The 21,328-nt window shown below is 42.4% G+C and overlaps 1 protein-coding gene across 1 annotated transcript in view; it reads right to left on the reverse strand.

The window, feature by feature from the left end:
* Positions 1-21,328, reverse strand: part of ST8SIA1 (ST8 alpha-N-acetyl-neuraminide alpha-2,8-sialyltransferase 1) — a 145,185-nt gene that overhangs the window by 45,941 nt on the left and 77,916 nt on the right. The gene's annotated exons all lie outside the window — the stretch shown is intronic.

Here is a 21,328-nt window from a genome sequence, read left to right on the forward strand (position 1 = left end):
ACAAAAACTGTGACAGCTTATGCCCTGTTCTATTAGTGAGCCACCACCCTGAAAGCAGTCAGTTCACCACATACTAGGATGTCCTCTTTCTTCAGGCTGCTGCTGTCAGAGCTGCCTGAACAGCTTGCACTTCGTGATTACAGTCTATGCATGCAACTGCTCGGTCACTCTGCACGACTCGGAACTTCTGGCAAACTGCGTAAAAGGAGGTTGCAAAGAGCCCTCTGAGCAATCCAGAGAGGAGTCCTTGCCAGGCGGCCGCTGAAGGACATTCAGGACTAGTCAATACGCAAACTAGAAGGAGCACGTGTCTGGTTAGGGGCACACGTTGCCCCTACATCAGTCAGATACAGTAATGTTGTCAACTCTCCTATAGCAATGACATAGTTTTGCTTCCACAAAGCAAAGAGCTAGCATTACATGTTCAGTGTGCTACATGGATGTGTTGGAGTGGGTCCAGAGGAGGGCCACGAAGATGATCAGAGGGCTGGAGCACCTCTCCTATGGGGACAGGCTGAGGGAGTTGGGGCTGTTCAGCCTGGAGGTGAGAAGGCTCTGGGGTGACCTTACAGCAGCCTGCCAGTACCTGAAGGGGCCTACAGAAAGGATGGAGAGGGACTTTTCACAAGGGTCTGTAGTGATAGGACAAGAGGGAACGGCTCTAAACTAAAAGAGGGCAGATTTCGATTAGATTCACCATAAGGGTGCTGAAACACTGGAACAGGTTGCTCAGAGAAGCTGTGGATGCCCCCTCCCTGGAAGTGTTCAAGGCCAGGTTGGATGGAGCTCTGAGCAACCTGGTCTGGTGGAAGATGTCCCTGCTCATGGCAGGGGGGTTGGAACCAGATGATCTTTAAGGTCCCTTCCAACCCTTACCATTCTATGATTCTATGTTTAGTAAGGAAAGGGGAAAACATGATGCAAGAAAGATGAGCAGCGGATCTAGGGTTCAGATCTTTGTATCTGTCAACCACCCACACACCACTCTTCTTCCACCTTGTCTTCCATCTTTCTGCACCATGTAGTAGGTGCCAGTGCCCCCACACCTCCCCGGTTTCAGCAGCAATTTTCTCTTTGTCAGGCTGTGAGGACGCTCTGAAGGAGTCACTTGGCTAGTCAGGCTGTGTTTGCTGCTTGACCAGCTATTCCCCATCTCCTCCACAGAAAGGGAGATTGGACAGAAGCTTTCCAAAGGCTAGATTCAGGCCTCACACACCCCCTCCCCAGTTAGACAATGCTACTTTACATATAAAGCGAGATTCAAGAGTAGAATAAAGCATAAAATAGAAAATAGGAATGACATTACCTAATATTCCAGCTCAAGTCACTTAAGAACTTCACGCTGCTACAAAGGCGAAAGCAGTCTCACTCCAGTTTTAAGCAGAGGATGTTATTTGGGTTCTAACCAAGGTCACCAGGAACTCCACAAACATCTACTCTAAAAATCAACCGCTTCTTTGCCAATGAGTATCATTATAGCAAATTTTTCAAACAAGTGATCTGAAGCAAAAATTATCTTTCCTGACATCAGAAAGCTAGTACAAAATGGAAACCTTGCTTCCCATTTCCTGCCCTGACCACTGTGATGTCCCTGCCACCGTGAACAGTAAGTGTCCTTCAGGAAACGAGAAGTCTTTCTGAATAGCGCAAAGCAAGCAAAATTCCGACTGAAAACTGTGTCAGGGCTTCAGCTGCCATACCTCCGCTGTCTTAACAGAGAGAGCAGATCCTTAGTAGAGCCCCCCAAAGACAATGAAACACAATCTGAAGGCTGTCATGCATGCATGCCTTTCTCCACGTGAAGATGGAATCAGTGCCTTAAAAGACTTCACTCTATACGGCAGACCTATCCTTCGCGACTGGTAAGCACACAAAGGAAAAAAAAGGCATTAATATCTCACACCCACTTTATTTCAACTAAATAAATAACGTTCACCACCACTCCTGATTGAATTATTGCTTTCTGTTCCTTGGGTTATCAGGACCGTTGCTGATGGTGGTTGTTTAGAACTTCATTTCACAGACACACATTTTCAGGCAAGGTTGCAAAGGGCAAAATGACAGGAAGGGTAAATATTACTCCAGAACTGAGCTGACCCGGCAATATCCAGGAACGCTAATGAAAACAAAAGGAGGATGTTAAAGGTCTTTCTGTGCTGTCGCTGCTCAGTGACTGTGGAAAACTCACAGGAAGGGACACCATCCCTGAACAACTGATGGATATCATCCACTCTGTAGGGAAGTGGCATGCTCAGGATCCTGCCAGGCCATGTCAGAGGAAAGTTCCTTGGACAGTAAGTTTGCCACTTGATGTACATCTCTGTATCTGAGGAAGAGGCACCAGAGATGAGAACCAAACCCTGCAATATTCTGACAGTGTGTGAACAGCAATTAGCAACTCCGTAGACAGGAACAGGTTCTGTGGAAGGTCTCATTAATCTCTTTCTGCAGATATAATATTCATTAAAAGATTGCGTGAGTAGCCAAGAATGTAAGCGTGCTCTTCACACCGGGTACCTCAACAAACACCTATGATTGAGGACTGGGCGCAGAGCCAGGGATACGCTGCTCTGGACTTCACTCTGACACAGTGCTGGTGTGTGACGGCTCCCTCATGTTTCCGTTCTGATATCTGAAAATGAGGGACGATGATCTTTCATCCGCCTTCCTAAATGCTTCAGCTCTGCAACAGTCTGTAAACAGCAGCTTGACTTAAACTTGTTCCATTTACAAAAAAAACACCTTCTGAAGTGGGATGGAGATCAAATCTTTTACATCACGCCCCGCAAACCAGCCCTTTGGTTCCAGCTCTCCATTATGGTTCACCATCCACAGTCAAAAACCCTTCCTACAGGCCAGCTGTAAACCTTGCAGCTGGTTGTCAAACATGCTTTAGTACCACCTACGCTCTGCAGCTTTTCCAAAGGCTCCTTCCTGCCTGACACAGAAGGATGCGAACAGCTGAAGTCGTCATTCACTGGGAGACTGACTGGGAGCAGGCACGAGTGGCCTCCAGCCAACAGACAACCTGTGAAGGAACTGCAGTTCGGAGCTGCCTCCCATTTGACTTGCTAGCAGTATCCAGACACCTTCGTGCCATTACGAGCACTCCTTTTAATTTTTGTTCTACCTCCAAGCAGGTTCCAATCGGTGCCAAGCCTGTTCTGCACTTACATTAACTTCTACTGGCCTAGACCAGAACACAGCGAAAATCGGCACAACCGAGTGACGGACAGGTGGACAGAGCATGGAGCACGACCTGAGAACAGAGCATGACTAGAACTCCTGGGACATCCACCTGTTTGGCATATCCCTGCTAAAGCCCCAGCTGGGTCACCCCAGAGTAAACTGGACCTACCTGACCCTTTCAGGGCTGATGGGAAGCGCACGAGCAGATGATGAGCTGCCCATCTCCTGCAATAAACCATTTAGAGAGTAATGAGCTTTACTGGCTCACACAGCTGTGCTTTACATCCATAAAAAGGCCCGCATCTGTACATGCAGTGTGATCATTTCCTTATCAGTAAACAAGCTCAGTATTACTCTGCCTTAGCCCCTACCCTGATCCAGATTTACAAGGCTATTCCCCTGGCTACTCATCCTTCCTATCTTCCACAAATAACGGGAGCCTACAACAAATTTGGCCCTGGTGCAGGGCCTTCACTGTATTTTACCTGGCAACCTCTGATGTATACCTGGCTAAATTTGCACCTTCTGTTTTCAGGCCCAGGTCTCTCAAAACTGAACTTTGCAGCTGCTATTCAAGAGCAGTGTGTTTGGTTTGGGGTTTTTTTCCCTTTTGTTTTATAACTCGCTTTCTTAAAAAATGAGGCTTAACTCTTACTGTTTTCTTGTCCTGACTCTTGCTCAAGCAGTCTCCTGCCAGGATACAAATCCGACTACTTCTTGAAGTGTTGTTTCCTGCAGAGGTTTCTCTGGCATAAAAAGAGTGGAAGTTAGGATGTAGACTGGGCAGAGATATGTGAAAAGCAGCCCCTTAAGAGCAAAGCCAAACAGTTTAATTAGTCTAATGAATTTAAGAAACACCCTCTTTTACCTTGAAAATTGTAAGTAGATCTTTCAGTTACTGAACTGACCGTTATAAAAAGAAAAAATAACTAAGTCATGTTTCATCCCTTCATCCTGCTTATTACATTTTGTCTTGCATTCATTTTGGCAGTTATTCTTTCTAGCTGGTTTTGATTTACCTCCAGTTAGGACACAGCAGACCAGTGCCACCCAACTCACTCCTCCACGGGCTGCCTAGCTCAGTTCAGTCTTTAATTTTGTCATTGGGAGTGAACGGAAGAAGCGTGATGAGTGTTTCTACATGTGTTAGACTAGCTTTTAATTTTTTAAAAAAATCTCTAAAAGATTACGTGACCTGCAGTATCAGTGACAAGGAGAATGCCACCTTAATATGTGTTGGCATGCAAAATAGAAGAGGAAGTACAAAAAAAAGAGCTACTAGATAGGAATAGAGTGCAAGAAAAAAAAAAAGATTAACATCTCATTACACAGAAGATGTGGTTATGTCACAGAGCTTCAGCTCAAGTTCTAGCAGCTACTGACAGCATTCTCAGCTATGCACATTTAAGCAGACCTATGAAACCAGATGCCTCAAGTGACACAGGCACCTGGTGTGCGAAACCATGAAATTCTGTTTAAACACAGGGAAAAGCTTTTTTCCTGTCAGGGTGGTCAAACACTGGAACAGGTGGCCTGCAGAAGTCGTGGTGTCTTTATTCCTGGAGATAATCAGAACCTAGCTGGGCACGGTCCTGAGCCACCAACTCTAGGTGGCTCTGCTTGTTCAGGGGGTTGGAGCAGATGACCTCCAGGGGTCCATTGCAATCCCAACAGCGATTCTGTGAATCCTGATCAGGCTTAGCTGTAAAAAAGACTTTATCCTGACAAGATGGTCACTGTTTTGATTGTATATTTGCAGCACTGTAAAGACCTGGGCCTGTAATCTTAGCTATGAAAATCTGCATCCACTCAGTCTCTCCAGAGAGTAAGCAGAATATTACAAATTACATTCTTAGACTTGGGTATGTAAAAATCTACCCACAGGATTTAGCCAAGTGTCTGCCTGAAGCAGGGTTGGAAAAGGTAGTATTAGATTAGTGTTTCTTTTAGTTGGTCAGTAAATACAACCATCTGGTATAAGTCCACATTACTGTATTACAGTACTTCATTACTAGACAGTGCAAGACAGCACAGAATGAAGCTGATAGAGTTTGACCAGAATCAGGAAGGAAATTTTGATTTAAGTATAAATGAGCCACAATCTTTGAATCCTCAGGATGAACTCTTGCCACAGTGACAGACTCAGCTCTCTGTTCCACGCTGTGCTTCACATCAGCGTTACTCACTAATGCCAACTTGCTGTGTGAAACAAGCATGGCGCTGGAAAATTAAGCCAAGATTATTTCTGAGAACAGTCCATATTCACCACCGTTATTGATTTGAAACATCGTTCTGCATACAAACCCAGGCAGAAACACTGTCTTATTTGTAAGTAAACCCTGCCAACAGTAGCAGGGCATCATACAAGAACCAACACCCTTAGAGCACATAATGAAATAATGATTTAGAAATTCAAGAGTACATGTATTTTGCACATTGTTCACTATCCTTCTACACAGAGTAAAGCAAAAAAGGTAGAAAAGCCACAGTGGAACATTCTAGTCTGAAAATTGCGTTTCGCTTTCCTTTTAAAGCACAAAGAATCCATACACCTACGGATAAGCCAGTTAGAAGGGCTGGCACAGATGAAGTTTAAAATAATGGTAAGATTTCATGTACAAAAAGTTCATGAAGTGCCTAAAATTTCTTATTCTAAGACATGAGAAATCTTTTGTGTATTGGTTCAAAACTCCCGTGAAATAAGCACTTAATTTTACTGTCCAATTTGACTCAAGAAGTCTGAACCATAAGGGTGTGATTTTAGCAGCCTGCCTGCTTCAGTGAGAAGTACACAAGTTATTCAAACGCATAAACAGCATGCCAAAGCCAGCAATGCCAAATTACACAATTGTATATTCATATACTCAAGGGAGAATGTTAAAATTACTCTACTGGAGCTCTTCTATACTCGCACTTTACAGCTCCATCTTTTAGTAGCTGTTAATAATACAGTTCAACATTACAGGCTGTCTGCACACTCTCATCTAGCTTTCCATTCTAACTGATCAAATTTAAACTCATGCAAGCCTGAGCCTATTTTATGATTATTCCCCAGGCATTCAAGCCCTAATTTTTTACTATGCTGTCATAGACTTTTCTTTGGACCTCTCCGTGTAACTGGGTGTTTGCTATTTAAGTACAATTTGAAACAAGAAAATGTGAATACTGTGTACAGACCAGCCAGATTGCAGATACCACAGTATCTATGGACTTTGGTGGAAGTTGCTCTGAAGCACTCAAGATAAGGCTTCTCTTAATGTAAATGTAAGTTCTTCTCTTTAGAAGTTCAAAGAGGCCACTCTTATTTCTTGCCTTGTGTCAGAGAAGCAGGTTTTTGTTCATAAGAATAGCACAGTGAAAGGCAGGAAACCAAATCCAGCCTCTGCACCAGCGAAGTGGCTTTACGGGAAAAAAGAGAGTACTCGGGTAACGTGGAGGCTGCTGCTAGTCATGCCAAACTGCATTGCTTTGTTGCGCTCCTCTGTGTCTCTGTACCATCATTCTTTGTCCTTCACTTCCATTACAAGTTCTCTGGAGCTGTCCTGCTCCAATTTTTTGTCTTTTCTTCAGACAACATCTAGTACTGTGTGGCAGGGATCTCTGATTAATGCAAATAAGCGCACTGAAAACTTCCAGTCTTGCAGGGATGACAAAACTGACAAGAGGTAGAACTCAACCTGCCACACTATCCCTTGGTATGTCCTATGTGCCCATGGAAGTCAGGAGAAGTCTTTGTGGTTTAGTTCAAACACATGGGTACACTCCCCAGCTCAGCTCACCACCGCGTGGGGAAAACGACAAGAAGGAATATGGAGCACACGAGGGGAATCCCAGCCCAGACAAGTGGCTGATGCCACACATTCACAGCATTTCTCAGCTTACTGTGCAGCCTTTGGTCCTAATCACCTTCTTGCTTTCCTCTAGCCCTATCTTTTCTACTGGTCCAAACTAAATGCAACTCCTCATTCACATTGAGCCCAAGCAGACAAGCAGTAGACACATTGTCCTTGTAAGGTACTTCTAGCTTCGGCAAAAAAACGAAACCGTAAGTTGATAAAACAGTCTTCTGTGTTTACAGATAATTATGACAGCCTCCCACATTACATCCCAAAATGCAGACACCTCTGATGCATGTTTTCTCCATTTACATTTGGACAATCAAAACCACACCAGGAGCTTCACTGACACTAAGACTTCTTTCATCACTAGACCGTCTCCCCTGTCACTACCATTCACTTTTTGAGGTCCTCTTACCCTCTTGCAGACGGCTTCCTGCTGCTAAGCTCCCTGGTGGAGGATGCAGATCAACTGATGCTACTGTAGGCCACACTTTACACTTTCTTTGAATTCCTCTGCCCTGCAGAATATCTCCTCCAAGGCCCAGGGAAACCCTTAAATGAACTCTCTGCAACCACAACTCACCGTCTCTTCTTTGCTAGTCCAGGACCACCTTCAAAACCAGGCTTGTCCTTCTTCTATGGTATGAAATTGTGAGTCCAACTTCAGGAGTCACCAAAATGCATCCTCTGGACCAAATCAGGCTTGCATTACACAAAACACTCATGAAGGAAGAGCCCCAGACTGCCAGAAGAACAGAGGCAATACCTTGGCTTCCATCTGCTTCTTGGAAGCAGCTCTTTCACTGCAGTGTAGGCATGGCTTCATTGACTTCTGCAGGTCTGAGGTCAACTCATGACAGGATTATTGTTGCTACACAGCCAGAGTATGGATGGGGCAAAGCAGAACGGAAAAGGCCTATGACTTCACCTCTCCAGCAGATAAACAAGACAAGATCTATAGGGAGAGGTAGTGTCTTAGACCAGCTGATTCATCTTAAAAAACAGAACTAGCTCTCAGAAGTGCTGTTGTTTAATTTGGTACTTTTCCTTGTTCATGTTTTGTGGAAGGCCTTCTGTGTGATTAAACGCTCAGCTATATTTTTATGTAATATTCTCTCTTCCTCCAGACCTTAATTTTTATAGCCCTAAACTACTACAGCTACAAGAAAACTACTGTTACTTTTCAGAAGATACTGGCCATGCTTCTGGACCATCAAAGGAAGCAAAACTCTAGTCATGATGAATAAAGAGGAAACTACCTGCTATATTCACGTGTTGAGGCAATGACGTCCATATTGTTCCTCCTGGAAGGTCTCCAAAGAGTTTTCCAGGAATAGACTGTGACTTGGTCATATATTAACTGAATCCTCCAGTTTTGAGTTTATGTTTCTTCACAAATTAAACTAACTCATAAGAGAAATACAAAACAGGGCCATTCTGGTAAAAAACTAATCTGTCTTTTTATGCCTGCTATGCCATTTTTAAATGCTGGCTTCCATAAATTCCAGAAATTTTGCATATACACAGATACCTAATAAATAGTTCATTCTGTCAGTCTGCACACAAGTGAAACACAGACATCCCTACAACAAAATCAGAACACTTCTTCCAAAGACATCTTAATGTAACAGTAATGAGTCTGTGGGTAGAGATGGTTGATGCTTTCTTCCCCCCTCCCTCCAAGTTTAAAAACACACTCCAGAATTAAGCTATTTACAATTTTCAAGGCTTCTTATGCAACATAGATTGATCAGTATCAGAAGAAGCTCAGAACTTTCTGAGACAGGCTTGAAAAATTGACTTTCATATCTTGCACACCTTGGCTTTGAAAATAGGTTTTAATCCCTGATGATACTTTTTCCTCAGTGATGATGCCACTTAATTTGTTTGATGCCTCCTGTGAAAGCCCTTTAAAACACCTAAATATTTCCCTCAGTGTTGAACCATTTCCACTCTCTTTCCATGTACTAAACTAAGTCAGAAAAACTAATTTCTTCTGTCCTTCATTTTTTCCCCACTCTTTTAATACAGGTACTATTCTTCCTTTTTTTACCATCCACTGAGAATATGCGAAAAAAAAAATCCCGAAGAGTCTTCCTTAGTGGTTCTGATACTGCTCTGGCTATTTACTTAGAAACTCCTGAAAAAAATTTCACCAGATCCCTCTAACTTCTGGTTTACCTAAAAATCCCTTAATCCATTTGTCCTCCATTTTCACTTCCATTCTGAAACCTTTGTTAAGACTAAATGTTTCTCTTCGCTGCATTGACTCCTTTACTGTTGTGCCCTAGACCTGCTCTAGCCTACATCCTCCTCTTTCTTTCAGCATATTGCAGTCTCTCAAATGCTAGTTTCATCAATGATATCAGAGTATTGCCTTGCAGGTCTCGTATTATTCCACTTTTAACAGTTTTCTAGCAACTTCTCAGAGTTTTACTGCAAAATTCTTGTCTGGAACTTCATGAATCACAATTTTCACTTTACCATGTAGTGTTCAGATTTGTTGTCCTTTGGTCATGCCACAGAGAAACTAATGAAAATAAAAAACTATAGAAGAGAAAAGATTCAATTTAGGTAGTTTTAAAAGGTTGTTTCTTCCCCTCTGCTGTTCATGCTCTGTTTCTTCTATCTCTCCAAATAATTTTTTAACATTTCAAATACATTTCCTCAAAACCAGTTTGATTCTTGTACTTAGAGTAGCAAATCCAAGGAATAGAAAGGGCAAACAGTAAGCAAGCAATCAAACACAGTGAGTCAACATCCAGCTCCTAATATGGCGCATTAAGAAAGAAATGGGATGAGGCTGTACTAAGTAGCATCAGCCCTCCAGAAAAGAACATGCAACCAGCTGTACCTCACGGGATACTGCAGAAATAAAGCAAGACACAAAGTGCCTGAGTTAGTAACATAAAATGAACAATTTCTTTATTGCTACACTAAATGGAAGAGAGGCAAATGATAGTTCCTCCCTCCTCCTTTGTCAGCGGTGCCTGACTGGAAAAAATACCAGATCTTGGAGTCAAGTCTCCAAGACAGCAGTTCCTGAACTGACAATAGATCCTACTGTATCTCTGGCTCAAAGCAGCCACCAAATTCAATAGGCCCACATGATGATTTTGATACATCTAATATGAGGAGCGCAGCTGGAGAACAGACATGTCCATCTAGAGTTGAGTTTGTCTCCTTCCCTCATAAGCCTCTGTCAGCAGCAGACATGAAGCTACCAGGAAGGTATATGCACTTCAGTAGTTTACTGCCCAGTCCATACAAGCTTATCAGCAAAAATCTTATTTCCAGTTCCTCTTTGCCAGCAGATGAGCTGGTCAAAACGATGGACATCAGCATGGTAGAAGAGGGCAGTCACCCCACTGTGCTTTCAAAGGTGCCCAGCACATTAACTTCATTCACAGCCTCCTTTCATGGTCTGCTCTGTGCAGAGGAAATGGATGGGGAATAAACATGGTATCAGAATATCTAAAACTGAATCTTCCCTCCTGAAGAAGGAAAACTCTGAGGTCTTTTAGAGGAAGACACCTTTTCCCATTGCCTCCTCTTTCTAATCATCTCTCCATCCCTTTACAGTCAACTTTTTACAGTAGTTCTTCTTCAAAGGACTGTTGTTCAGAAAGCTTTCCTGACTACACTGTCCTTTGCCTTAGAACCAATGACGTATTTCCTCACGGTTTTAGAGGTAGGGTAGAAGTGCTCAGCATCAGATCTTCATAAAATCTCACAGACAGGGTTAGTTCCTAGTATTCATCTGACCCAAAATGACACCAGAACTGTGTCATGCAGAGAGCAACAGGCATCCTTTCATAGCTAACTTCAATTTTCCAGCAACAGATTTTTCTCTGCTCTGAGAAACCATGAAATATTCACAGGAATCAGCACCAGAAGGCAGCCCAGCAGAGCAACCCGACCAAAAGCCCCGTGTCTGCCTATCTAACCAAAGCAGCCAACCTTCGCTGATAAACCTATGCCTTCTCATGCCTTATTAACCTACACACAAAATGATCCGGTAGTTCAGTTGCATCTGAAGCGAGTGTATCACCCTTCAAGAATCTTTATAGCTAAACATTTACCTAAACAAATATAAGGAAAACACTAATCTGACAGCTGTCAACTTCCCAAATTTTCTAGAGAAGTAAACTAAAAGCAATAAAATGCAGATGCCAATTTTTACAACTGGGTTTGTTCAGAAAAATAGCAGTTTCACTATAAAATAAAATAAACCCACCTCTACAAGGAGGTGTGTTTTCACTTAAAATTATTCTATTTCTGTTATCGTACATAAAAGGCTGATCATGAAAAACATTCTCTAATGCTTACAATGACTCATTTCTGGCAATTTAACAGTATCCTTGTGCAAGAAAGACACAGCAGTTTTTTAACATTCTGACTCAAGCCAATTGTCCTTTTAATCAGCTCCGGTTTTGCTTACAAAAAACATTTCATGAGTCACAACCTCACACTCCTAGATTTTTAAACTCCACATCCAGCTTAGAGGGAGTGTAATAGTTCAAAAAACAACTGTCGACAAATCTTTATATTTCTCAGGGATGTAACAGGATTTTCTCTAGGTTTGAACTGTTTAGGAGTAATTTGGGGGTTTCTGTGAGACTATCTTCACAACTAGTTAAGTGCACTTTGGCCACTTGCTAAGTCTACACAGTAAACGTCAGTAAGATGACGGTGCTGAGACACCTACACATACTAGTACTAACCCAGTTATTAGAAATCACCAATCTTGGGTCCAAAAAGTGTTCCGATTTCCACACTGGCTAGCATCTATGGTGCCAGCTGGCTAGAACAGAACTAGCACTGGCACCTGCAGCTGAAAAGTCTCCAGTTAAAAGCTACACCAAATGGCTTAGCTATGAAGCATCAGCTTCTGCCTTGCCTCTACTAGCAGCCTCTTAGTAGTGACGTTTTCCAACAAATCAACATGCCTATGTGTCCTTTTCAAAGGATGGGCTATAATTGCTCCACTGAGGGTGGGCAGAGAAGGCTGCCCAGACCCCAGATCAGACTGGGAAGAAGAGATTATCTCATCCACACACCCTTTGGGATTTTTTGGCTTGGAAAGCAAGTCCAGCCAAAGGCTACACAAGTGCCAGAGCCAACCCTCCCTGATGAGAAAAAAAAATCCAAGTCAGGTTTTTGGTGCATTTAAAGTACTGCAGTGGGAGTGACAGCAATTTATACCAGGAGAGAATCTGTTCCCCTAAAGGACTCCACATTGCCGTCTCTCTCTCCATTTGTCCCTTCCTTCAGCGTCTATTCTAAGTCCTACTGATTCCTTCTCACTGAAATTCACATTGAAATAACGTCCTAAAATTTTTATTGAGAAAAGTATTCCTTTTGGTAACAAACAAGCAAATCTTTCCAGACATTATATGAATGGAAATTATCGTCTGTGAAAACCAAAATGTCAGTAGAAAAAAAATTTCAAATACTTTTGCATTTATTATAACAAATCCTATCTGAAAATGACTGGCCAGATCTTGTCCTCCCCAGTTGAGAGTGAAAAAATAAAAAGAGTGAGGAGGCTTCTAAGGCACAAGCTCTTGCTGACCAACCTAGCAACTGGTTTCCCAACCCACCTTGCTGCCCAGACTGACGACCGCTGAATAACCTATCACACAGCCCGTCAGCCTCTGCCCCAGATCCGCAGCGCTGGGATCTCACAAGTCTGCACAAAATCAGCAGAGATGAGCACAGGAATAAAACCCACCAGCCTTCTCGGCTAGATTCTCTCATTCCCAGCAATCCCCTCCACTGTTTAATGAGAAAATAGATACTAATTAACCTCTCTGCCTCTTTGACACCTATGCTTAACCTCAAGCTTTTGGCCTGCGGCTACGCCCATAAGGATAATTCTTATGCTCCTTTGACCGCTGAATTTGGAGGCTTTCTTTGACGTTTAAGGGATCACATGGTTGCAGATGCTGCTAACAGTCAAAGTTATTTTTTAGAGACAGGAACAAAAGAAAAAGTGGGAATGTCACAATCTGACCGACTGCAGAGAAGTAGTATTCTGTGTTCTCGCTATTTTCAGTCTTTCAGATTGCAGGGTGCCTTGTATCTTCAAAAAAAGATAAGTTTGCTTTGCAATCAATATCTGAAAAAAATCAAAGATAGGGATAGTGGTGGAAAAATCTAGGTTAAAGCCAAAGACCGCAAAGAAAGAATAGTTACCTAAACATGGATTAGGCACTTAAAAATCTCTGGGGTGTTATCCCGAACAAACTTCGGTCGCTCCTACAAGACACTAAATTGCTTGATCCAACAGAACAATGCAAGTTATTCCACTGACTTTGAAGATCTTACTCACATACTTAAGCATAAGGTACTTGGGTATGTTGTTCCACATACTGGCATGAGGATTTAGAAGCTCTCATATCAAGCCCTACTGCAGCAATACAATGATGAAAAAAAATCACCTTAATTAAAAGCATTATTTGCTCAAGGACGTATATAGCTTTCCCATTTCACAAACCTAATAATGGAAAATCAGACAGCTGGTTGTCTTTCAGCTTGGTTCTGCTGGCACACTCTGCAGTACAGTGGTCTTCAGAAGACACTGGGGCGGAGGGGGGGGGGGGAGGGGGGGGTGAAAAGCAACAGTCTTCCTGCAATGGCTTGCCAAGGAATTGAAAATGTGTGAGACAATGTGTTAATGAATATCAGCACATATGGGCAAGCACTGGTGATTCTGGTAAGGCAAAGATTTGCAATTAAAATGCCACTCACTATGATTATCATCAAAACCACAGTTTAAGGTAGGAGACGTACAAATGTGCATGTAAGATAATGCATCCCATTGCTCTCCAATTCTACAATAAATACACATTAGAACCGAAATTTGAGGATGTTTCAGTCAGAAATCCCAACAGATTATTTTAATCCTGGTATATTCTATCTCTGCTTTATGATAATTACTAATAAAACATGTATTTTTGTTTAAGAGAAAGCATGACGTGATTTCATGACATTTCATTTGTAATTTCCCATTTCATCCCCTTATCAATTAGCCCTTTAAATTACTGTAACATGGAGACTTTTATAGACATTCTCTGGGAAGTTCTTCCTAACATCTAGCAACGGATTTTGCTGATGAGATATCGTACTCAGCTCCACCACCCTAGCTAACCATACCCCCGGGAAACTGTTACAGTTCTCCTCAGTTGTACCTGCTGCCTTCTTCTCTCCTACCAGATTAAACCACCTTTCCTCTCAGTTCTCACTTCCTAACCCAAAATTTCAACCCATTGTTTCTCATCTCATCAACAGCACCCGACCTTTCTCCTTGAAGCCTCTGGTACATTTGAGACACCTCTAGATCAAACAGTCCTTTCCATGGGGCTTTGGCTTCACAGATCTCTCTCCTCCTGCTCTTCGCTGTGCTTTGCAGTTGACACTGAGACTTGGGACTTTTTTGAACACATAGTGCAAAAACCAGTACAGTACCCCAGCTGAGGCCATAGTTGAGCTTAACTATATCTCTTCATGCATTACACTTCTTTAGATAAGGCAACACAGCATTTGCTGTTATCTCAATAGTAGGACATTGCCTATTCATGCTCCATCACTCACCTAACACCACATGCTTCTCTTCAGCAGAAATGCGACCTGGCCAATAACTCCCCCAATTTTTCGCATATTCCTCCCCACGTGCAGGACTCTACACTTGCTCTTTCTGGGTGGCATTCTGTTTAGCTTAAATTTTCACTATATCTTTGAACTCTAACACTCATATTTGCAGCGCCACTTTAGATGATATCGGCTCTGCATCTGCAGCAGGAAGATAGATGCTTTTCAGTGTGACTGATGTACTGTTATGATTTCAAAAGCTGACTTTAAAACTGGAGCTGTACATATGGCGTTTAATTCAAATGAATTAAATTATCTGGGAAGGTTTGATTCGACTGCAAAAGACTGTTCCACATAAGTGTCCCTATATAGGTTAGGATTTCTAGATCACTGAAAAGTATGATTTTGCAGCCAAATTCTGCAGCTTTTCAAGGAAAATTCATCTAAATCCCATCTGTAAAAAGCAGATGATTAATAGATTAGCATTTTTAAAAAGTATTCTATATACTTTTCTTACTTTAAAATTGATTATAATCCTCTCCATACTGGAAAAAAGAGGAGAGAGGGAACAGATAAGAGAGTAAACGCCACTGATTTAAATGGGGTCAAAGCATGGCTATAATGGCATGAAACTGTCCTAATCACAGCATGGCTTTGCTACAACTCCACATATTTCTGTTCATCAGCTAGTAAGTCACAAAAGCCAGTCAGAAATTCTGGATGTTTTTTTCCTGGCTCTCTGCCTTTGGCCTGGTGGTAACACTGGCAAGTCCTCTCCATCACCGCACTTTTGCTTCCTTTTTTGTTCAAATGAGGACAAAAATAGGTGTTCCTCACAGAGGGAAACTAAACCTTCAGTTGTTAATAAATTTAAAGCTTTTAAAGGAATTTTGTATTAGAGAAAAGATTGATTACCAACAAAGAGGGCTCCAAGCAACCTCCATATACAGAAGGATTTGTTATAATCTTGCCTCTAAAGAAGCGCTTCCCAGAAATTTTATCCCTTTGCTGTTGGCACAGATGTTCACAGACTCTTGCAGAAGAACATAAAAGGGCAGTTTTGCAATGTGAATGAAAACAATGATTCTTACGCCTTTGGAGTACTTCTCAGTGAAATAATCTGAGATATATTCAGATACTAGGAATGAAAGAAGAACCTCTATGTGAAATATTTAAAATCTGGTGATTAAATGACTTCACACGGAAAGCTCTTCTCATCATCTGACTCCTAAAGAAAGGACAAGATGAGCAAGAGGAGTTTTCCTTCAGTAATTTATTTTATGGGTGTTTTTTTTCCTTTCTTTTTCTGCTCTTTTGCAATTACCAAATTAAAATGTAACTACCTAGGAAAGGAATATATAGTTTTTACATGGAGACATAGTCAAGATGAATTCTCATGTACCATTTTCAGGAGTGCCAGCAGCAGGCTTAACATTGTACATTTGTTTAATCAAAGATGAACGAAGTTTTTATCAAATTAAATAACTGCCTCAGTTCCATCTTTTTATTCGTAACACCTTAAGTCAATTGGATTCAAAGATGTCTTCAGGACTGAATCCAGGAAAGATTATTAGTTGGCTCTAAGATGCTGGGAGAACTGGCAAACAAAATTAATCCCACTCAAATTTCGTGGGAACCTAATAAACAGCAGCGATATTTAACTGACATTTCAAAGCTCAGAGGCAGAATCATTGCATTTGTTAGCCTTTAGTCTCATTCCTTCATCTTGCTTTAACGCAGGAAACTGGATGCAGCAAAAACTTGTCAAACATCGCAGAGATCAAAAAAGTGAATTAATTTTCCAAAAATAAAATGTTCCCATTCAGTGATGGAAGTTCATACTGAGCTGCAAAGTGTAATGGCTGATCCTAAATCTGGTTATGCAAGCTTCAGTCAGACTATTTCCACTGCCAATGCTAAACAACTGTTGAGAGACTCCACTGTAAAGACTCAAATAAAAACACCCACATTTCAGCGAATGAAGATTGATACCACCTCAACTAACCCTTCACTTCTTTTTGTATTCAAAGCAACAAGGCACACCCTAGTAGAAACGCCATAGCAGCAGAAACATGGATCACCTACACCCCCACCCTGTCTCTGACAGCGCAGGTACTTGCACAGAAATTTTCATAATGAACCTAATTATGGTAAACTCCAAAGCCCTAGACACATCCAGGAATGACCCAGTCCTCATCCAAGAGGACTGAGGTGATGCGGTGAGGGGGTATCAAACAGGGGCGCAGAGCGGTGCCTCCGAGCCCAGCTTGCACAAAGCTCCCGCTCTCGGGGACCCGCGCGGGGCCAGAGCAGCTGTAGAGGAGAGCTGGAGGTGGGGATGGGCACCTCGATTCCTCCCTTCAGCAGAAGGGCTCTCCTCTCCTGCCAGACCAGCAGCATCAGTCCACCCTCTGCCCCTGCCAGGGTCTGACGTGCTCTCCAGCACGCAGAGCTCAGGTAGCGGAAAAGTCCGAGTTCTCCCTTCCAAGGCAACTAGGAGGAAGGGAGGGGTTTCTCCAGGGAAAGGAGCAGATCTAATTGCTCATCACACAGCAGGTGTTGCAAGGGCAGCAACCCCGAGTCCCCCCATCCACTCCTCAAGCTGCCAGCAGCCGCAGCAGCCCCCTGAGCAGCTGCAGGGCTGCCTGCTCTCCCCCAGGTGCAACGTGTCTTCCTTCCACCACACCATCAGTGCTCACAAGATAACAGCACCCTGAATGGAGAAGGGAGAAAGCTTCACACAATTCATCCTATTATCAGATCGCGTCTCAAAGACAGCGTTGGAAGGTGTGTGTTACATACCCTGGGGGCTTTAGATTGGATAGTAGGAAAAATTTCTGTACTGAAAGAGTGGCCAGGCATTGGGACAGGCTGTCCAGGGAGGTGGTTGAGTCCCCATCCCCGGAGGAGCTCAAAAAACGTGTAGATGTGGCACTTCAGGATATGGTTTAGCAGGCATGGTGGTGTTGGGTGGATGGCTGGACTTGATGGTCTTAGAGGTCTTTTCCAACCTACGATTCTATGATTCTCCCAGCTACAGAAATGCTGAATTATGGCAAATAAAGAACATTACCATAGCTGTTGTGCCATGTCCTAATGGGATTATTTCTACACAGGTCAGAAACACTCACGCAGCTCGTGGGTAAAACACTCACCAACAAACATCAGTCGATCTGAAACATACTGAATGCTGGGAAACCATCTACATGGACTACTATACCACATTAACGATGATGTATGTCTGCCTGGGTGAGACAGAGTAAGCAGACATGGTGACTAGAAAGGAAGATTGCTGCAAACAGCATTTGTTTGCAGATTGAATTAAAGTTTAGAGAAAAGATAAGAGTATTATTACATGACATTTGCAAGAGTTGTTGAAGATGGTAAGAAATTGCTAGAATTTGCTTCTCTTTAACAGCCCAGATCCAGTGACTTCAGAAACACACAATATCCACATCCCAAATAATAACTCTTTGCAGTTCTTAGTCAAAAATCTTGTGCCGTGGGTTGAAAAACATCACTACCTATTCAAGCATTTTTACGTTTCCATGCTACCCACTGACTAGTCCCTCTCCACAGCTGTAGACAAGTGTTCCAAATACAGAAACAAACAATCACTGTCAATGACATAACCTTGCTGATTTTTCCCAGAGTCTCAGAATGGCTGCAGGCAGATCACAGGACTCGTCACTGCACTGCCTCTTTCCTAGCAGGAACTCACAGCAGCTACTCATGGAAAGAAAATCAAACCCAGGACACATATAGAATAATCTTCTGCCTACAAAGTGGTTCCCTAGAGACAAAGCCAAGCTGACTGGGGTGGTAGAGGAGTGCTGGAAACATAAAGAAATCAACAGCCCCTCAAGAGTACTGGGGGGTAGAGGGTGGGAGATGTCGCAGTGGCCCCGGCAGTAGCTCTATGAAACATTTCAGTGGTAACTGCAACCTCAAACCAGTGTTTGACAGAGAGGCAAGGTCTGAATGCAAAGTGGAAAAAGCAGTCTTACACAGGCTCAAAGGACTGTGAGGTCCAATATTAATTAAAGGGAGATGCCTGTGAAATATTTTAGACAAAAAAAGAAACTGGAGCAGTCATCACAAGTCCTTTTAGTCAGCCCAGCAAATTTCTATTTTAATGCCTCCATTGTGAGGACTCCTGTACCATATGAAGCAAAGTCAGGAAACTCATCATCATTTTTCTAACCCAAATGAGAACTGAGCACAATATTTTACAAGTGAAAACTGTACTGCCTGCACAGTCACATTTCCTGCTGTAAACAGAGTAGGAACTTGATCTCTAATATTTTCATTATTAATTGTCTCCTCGAAGTTTTGCAGAAGACAATGTTTAGAATTTATCTTTAAAGCCAATGTACTCCCAGATTAAAATCTTCACTCTCCCATCCCAAGGCTCTAAGTCTAGAGGGAAATGGTGGTAGCTCAGATATCACTCAGCAACAATTACTGCCAGCAATTTAGCTTCCTAAAGGCAATCATTCTGGTTTTAAAACTACACAGAAAATTAACTCCACATTCCTGGTATGACAACTTTGCCTTATCCAACATGCTTCATCATAAATTATCTGGTAAGGATAAATCTTTTAGAAGCCATGAATGGTGATGCAGGACCAATTCACTAAATCTGCCATAACACACTTGAGAGATAATTGAGATGTCAGGCCTCATCAACATCAACCTCCTTAAAGTAACGACAAGAGTAGAGGGGAAGAATGATAATGAATAACACCATTATGTGAGGCTAGTTAACTTACAGCTTAGAAACAGATACGTACCAGTCACCAATCTGAATTTCTTTGAATTTCATGAAAGTCTGGACTTCTATGCAGTCTTAATTCCTTAAAAAGCTTCTTTCCATAGAAATGGATTATTAGTTGACAGAGTAGTAGTTTTTTTTTCTATTTTAACTTCCAAGCTTTCATCTATTTTTCCAGCTCTAACTTAACACACAGGAGGTAAAATAATGGCTTTGCATAGCATTACAGGAAACATGAGTAAAATACTGTTTTAAAAAAAATCTCTTCCTCTTCCTGAGGAAACAAAGTGTCAGATCTCTTAAGAGCTCCAAGCCTCAGAGGAGGTTTCTGCCAATTTTCAGCACTATGAATTTGTTCTCTGTCTCATTTTCAGTTACTGGTTTTATATCTCCTTATCTAATCAATACACATGCATATACATCCCACATTACTTTCTCATCAAAGGTCTCACATCGCAGCTATCATCCACCCATTTTGAAAACTGACACTGAACACAATCCCATTTCCTGTTCCCCATCTATTCCTTCATCCCTTTCACTTTTCCCATTTCCCTCCTTCTCCACTCCTCCTTGTCATATCTCCCTCTCACAAAGCAGAGTTTCATTCTCTCCATCTGCTTCTTCAACCATCTGCTCACTCCTTCCCTTCCTTCTGGATGGATAACTCCACCGTCTCTCTAGTGTAGCTCCACAGTCTCCTTGTAGCATCACTAAAACTCTTTTTTTCCTTTCCCTCTTCTGTGCAAAAATACTAAGTACAGTAAGCTTTCCACTCTAGGCCTTGATGGAGGAGGGTGCATAATAAATATCCATGAGTTTACAGTTGTCAAGGCAGAGGATTATTAAAATGCTTTGTAAGCTTTGTGTTTCACACTGCTCCTCTTCCTTTTATCCAAAATGCCACGGCCAAACTGATCTCCTTTCCTTGATGGGATGTTCTGGCCATTTCACCCTACTTCTTAAATCAACCTCCTTAGCCACCTAAGTCCCACAGGATTTTTAGAATCTCCATCTTCAGGCTCACCTCCCTGAGCAGCTCCTTCTTCTCGCCTGGCACCTGGTGCCATCCTCTGCCAATTCTGCATGGTTCGCTTTGATCTCATCCCACAAGCACTGCTGTGCCTTCTCCTACTCAGACGTTCTCTGCCTGGAGTCAGCTCTTGAAGCTGATCACTACTCCATTTCCCTCTTGCTCGCTCTCTCTTTTCTACTTTGTCAAAGACTGTCATCTTTTCCACACACAACACAGAGAACTCTTCAATTCCTGATAGAGAGGAAAACTATTACATTTAAATACCATCAAACATCCATTTCCAAGTCTGTGCCTTTCTTCTTTCTAAAACACCTGGCTTCCTATTATTCATTTCATTTCCCTGCTTTGCTTCCTTTCACAATCTCTCACCTCCCAGTACCCACATCATACATTTCTTTACGCCTAATCATTTCCTGTCTATCCCCTTGGTTTATGCCTTTTCTCTGTGCTTTTCAGTGAACGTGGCAGGTTCTCGTTCTGTTCAACCAGATCTTGTTCTGCCCAAGAACAGCCTACCTCACTCCGGGTGACAAACAAACAACATAGCAATTAAAATTCAGGAAGGCAAAATGAGAGAGACGGTGTTGACTTTCTCCTCCCCCTCATCCCTTCCCCTCTCTCATCAGCTACTGACATTTGGAAAATTTCAACCAACTCTAATAATCAACAAAAATTTGTCCCAGTTTCCTAAGAAAGTGAGGCTTGTTGATCACAACCGGCCGATCAGTTCTGTCCTAATCACATTTGTACCCATAAATCAGTATCAAACAAGTAATACAAAGACAGTAAGGACCTAGAGGTTACCAGTGGTGAAGCAAAGAGAAACCCAAATCAGCACCTTCATTAACAGAGTAGTTTGGGCCACCCAGCAGCAGATGCCTGGCTTGGGAGCAGCCAAAG

The sequence above is a fragment of the Opisthocomus hoazin genome, chromosome 1 (assembly GCF_030867145.1).
Source record: "Opisthocomus hoazin isolate bOpiHoa1 chromosome 1, bOpiHoa1.hap1, whole genome shotgun sequence".
NCBI classification, from domain to species: Eukaryota; Metazoa; Chordata; class Aves; order Opisthocomiformes; family Opisthocomidae; genus Opisthocomus; species Opisthocomus hoazin.